This window comes from Lissotriton helveticus, chromosome 2_1 (assembly GCF_964261635.1).
Source record: "Lissotriton helveticus chromosome 2_1, aLisHel1.1, whole genome shotgun sequence".
NCBI classification, from domain to species: domain Eukaryota; kingdom Metazoa; phylum Chordata; class Amphibia; order Caudata; family Salamandridae; genus Lissotriton; species Lissotriton helveticus.
Window position 1 is genome coordinate 769,922,443 of NC_136059.1, and position 4,282 is coordinate 769,926,724.

A 4,282-nucleotide genomic window follows, 5' to 3' on the forward strand; every position below is an offset into this window, starting at 1 on the left:
AGGTAACTCCACTCGAGAGTTTTTTAAAATCATACAGACCTTTACCAACCCTGTAATATGTGAGAGCCCGGATGTTTTTACTCAAGATCTCTGCAACAACATCTCCCAGTTTTTTGAGGAAAAAATTGAGGGGATATATAAGAAAATTACGAAAGTTACAGGTCCTCTAGAAACTATGGTTCCTGAGACCCTCCCCTCAATGACCCCTGATAAAACGCTCCATGCAATCCCAGAAGTTACCTTAAAAGATCTGACCACCCTTATTGGTAACATGAAAACTGGCTCCCCCACTGATCTGATCCCTGCAAAAATGGTTTCCCCCCTGGTGGAATCACTAGGCCCTACCATCCTGAAGCTTGTGAATCTTTCCTTTGCCGAGGGACAACTTCCACAACCTTGGAAAGAAGCAGTTGTGAACCCTATACGGAAAAATACCACCCTTCCCTGGTCAGAGCTCTCCAACCTTCGCCCTATTTCCCTTCTCCCTTTCATTAGCAAGCTGGCTGAGAAACACGCTAATACCATCTTCTCCAACTTTATCGAGGCGACAGGGGGCCTGGACCAATCACAATCTGGGTTCAGGCCCAACCACAGCACTGAATCGGCCCTCCTATCTGTGACTGATAAGATCAAAATGTCACAGGATAGAGGAGGGTCCATGATATTAGTGCTGTTGGACCTGTCTGCGGCCTTTGATACCGTGTCTCACAACATCCTTCTCAGCCGCTTGCAGGGAGTGGGGATTGGAGGCTCAGCTCTATCTTGGCTGGAGAGTTTCCTCTCAGGGAGATCGCAATCTGTCAGCCTGGGCCCCTATCGTTCCACCTCGAAGGCGCTCACGAAGGGGGTGCCACAAGGCTCATGTCTCAGCCCTACATTGTTCAATGTATATGTGGCCCCCCTTGCTGAGATTGTGCGGAAGTATGGGTTCATACCAGTTTCTTACGCTGATGACACCCAGCTCCTCTACCCTTTCAGCTCCCTTGGTCCTACTGTCAAGGAAAATTTTGCTGAGGGTATGAGGGCAGTGTCACATTGGATGGCCGCAAACTGCCTCCAATGTAACGTTGCAAAAACTGAGGTTATGCTCTTCGGCAGGGCGAGCCTTCTATGGTCTCCTGAATGGTGGCCGCTGGACCTGGGCCCAGTTCCCACATCAAAGCCCCATGTAAAAAATCTAGGGGTTAAGATTGACCAAAAATTGACCCTCAAGGAGCATGTCAATCACACTGCAGGACTATGCTTTTACACCATTGGCCTTCTAAGGCGAGTATTTCCATATCTTCCTGATACCTATAGGAAGACACTCGTGCAGACTTTGGTGACTAGCCGCCTAGACTACTGCAACGGCCTGCTGACGCTAGCAAACGCTGATGCAGTAGGTCGTCTGCAGGTGGTCCAGAATACGGCGGCTAGGCTGGTCATGGGTGTGCAGGCTAGGACCCCCTCTAAGCCTTTGTTGATGGAGCTACACTGGCTCCCGATACGGCAGCGCATCAGTTTTAAAATATGCTGCACGGTCCACAAATGTTTATATGGGAACAGCCCCAAATATCTCTCCCAATCCGTTGAACTGTACCAACCCAACCGTTCACTTCGCTCAAGCAACCAAGCACTTTTGAAACCCCCTGTAACAAAAAGAGCTCGGCAGGGAGACCGAGCATTTTCATCAGTTGGTCCTGCCCTATGGAATAAACTTCCTATAGAAATGAGGATGAACATCAATCATCTGGCCTTCAGAAAGGCGCTGAAAACATTCCTCTTTCAGGAAGCATTTCAGTCCCTCTAACGCACCTTGGAGATTACGACCTCTTTTTTGGCTGGCAAAGCGCGGAGATACCCTTATGGGATTGATCCCAGTGCGATATAAGAAATTAAAATAAATAAATAAATAAAATAAATAAACAAGCAGGTTCAGGAGTGGTCTAATGTTTTATCCATACAGCAGGTTATTTATACAGTTCAGGCAGTAGGCAAAAAGAAGAAGAAGAAGAAGAAGGAAGTGACAAACAGCAATTTCCAACCAGATGTGTCAAGGCATGGGCGTTTCTTGTGTCTCGTGAGAGTGCATGCAGTGTGTCGAAATGTGCTCCCTTCAGTTGAGGGTCCTTCCTCAGTGTCGAAATGCTCTTTCAGTTGAAGGCCCTTTCTTAACCGGGGGTTATTTCTGGCTTAGAGTCAAGAACAGGAACTGTCTCTTAAAACAGGAACTATCTTGTTGGTTCTCGGAATTGGCCGAGCCACAAGAATGTGTGGTCAATGAACGGAGGGGCCAGGTGCAGGGTGTCTTGCTCATGGTTTTGGAGACAAAATGTATGACACACGCAAAGATGGGTGCTGTCTGAATCAAAATGGCAGACTGGCGGAGTAGGGAAACGATGGGGCACAATTGCCAATTTTATTTCCTCATTCCCTCCTTGCCCCAGAGTGTACCTGTATCTATATCTCAATTTGCATGAGTTTGTCTATGCATTCCTGTAGCATAATTGTTTCGTTTTCTTTCTGCTGGATATGTGGTTTGGGAATGCAGCTTGCAGCGCATAGCCCGCACAGGGCAGGGCCACATTGGATGCAAAGGCAACATCCAGTTATTACCAGGAGTATTATGCCTGCTGCTGACAGCAGTTTCCATCCCCAGGATGATATTATTGTCCAAAACCAGTCAGACAATGTCCAAGTGCCAGGTTCTTGATGTAGGCTGGCGGCTATCTTGTGTAATTTTGTTATAGCCGTATATACAGATGGAGAGTTATCAGGGATGAAAATACAGCAGCTAGAGCCGATAATTCTACAGGCTCCGCCTCTGTCAGCCAGGATGATGTCAAGGACAAGGCGGTTTTGGAGGGCAACCAATCTTATGGCAGACTGTTCCTGAGTCAAGTTCCGCAGGGAAGACGCTGTCTGATTTACAACAGCCTCCAAGGTCCTTGTCAACTTGTGTATGAGCTTGCTGTTCAGCACAGGACCGATAAAGAAAAAGAATCCTTTGTTGAAGTCTGTATATTGGTCTAATGTAGTTTCCGTGTGATCAATCCCGGAGATATCGATCATTCTCTTATGTCTAACATGGGGCACTAGGAGGTTGCGGTGGTAAGTGGATGGGGCCACAAAGACAGGAGGTAGCAGAAATGCTATATAGCACGTTCCCCCCCAGTTCAAGGGTAGCCTCACATAGGCTGTTTGCCCGCAGATGAAATAAGTATGGCGGGATGCTAGAAATTATGATTTTCCCTTGTCTTCAAAACTCACAGTGGTATGGCAGTCACTGTGTCCTAATGAGACAGAGCCATTTTTCCGGACGCACAGGTGCCCTTTTACTGTTGAGACTGAGATGGAAGGGGGGCCAGCATTCTTTTTAGGTTTGGTATTTAATATCCTGTAGGACATGCTCACGTTCCCCTGTTTGTACTCTTCGCTTTCTAGGACCGTACCTGTCGCCTGAGGATCTCCATCCTCATTCGGGTAACAGACAGCATTAAGGACCTTATTTAAGTCCCCCCATGGCCACCCATTCTTGCATGACCTATTTCCATCAGGGCAGGAGGTACGGGTAGTCCTGTCGGCTGTTATTAGGGCAAACCAGACCTCGCAAGTTCCATTATAAGAAAACGGGAAGGGGAAGAGAGGCATCCCTCCCTCCTTTTGATGTGGTGGGAGGCGGCCACATATCCAGCAATCTGTGATATTGCTGACCTGATGCGTATAGTGTAGCATCTGTATAAAGGTATTGTTTCGGAGAGCTAGTCTATGGGCTTGCTCATGAGGGGGCAAGTCCAGGTGCGTGTGCTCTTGAGTGTTGTTAGGTGCAGGAGAGGAATGTGGCGCTGGCGGGAAAGCAATGTGGAGGGCCCAACCGAGGCACGTCATGATTGTCATCAGGAAAAACAGTATGATCAAACATATGATAGGGCCGCTATGCAACTTCTTAACATTCTTCTTTAGGCGCCTTATTTTCTCTTTTTCCCACATAGTCAGGGTGTCTGAATCTGCCCCCATGTTCTGACCGCTTCACCACGAGACCTGTGTCCGTGGGCTTAATCAGCCAGAATCCTGGTGGCGGACCTCAGCGTTGATTTGTATTGCTGTTGTGGGGTCTGTTCCAAGGGCAATGAGGACTGTTCAGTTACAGTGTCACTGGGTCTGGCGACATCGCTGGCAACAGTATTTTTTACAATGACTGGCGTGTAACCAGCCTTTTCGGCCTTCGATCTTGACGACAGTTCGTGTAGTTAAAAGGACCAACTTCGGCTCCTTCCACCTGGGCTGGAGGGGATTTGTTCTG

At 48.0% G+C, this 4,282-nt stretch overlaps 1 pseudogene; it reads right to left on the reverse strand.

Moving 5' to 3' along the window:
* Window positions 1-2,439: 2,439 nt before the first annotated feature.
* Window positions 2,440-3,996, reverse strand: LOC144820163 (endogenous retrovirus group PABLB member 1 Env polyprotein-like; annotated as a pseudogene).
* Window positions 3,997-4,282: the final 286 nt, after the last annotated feature.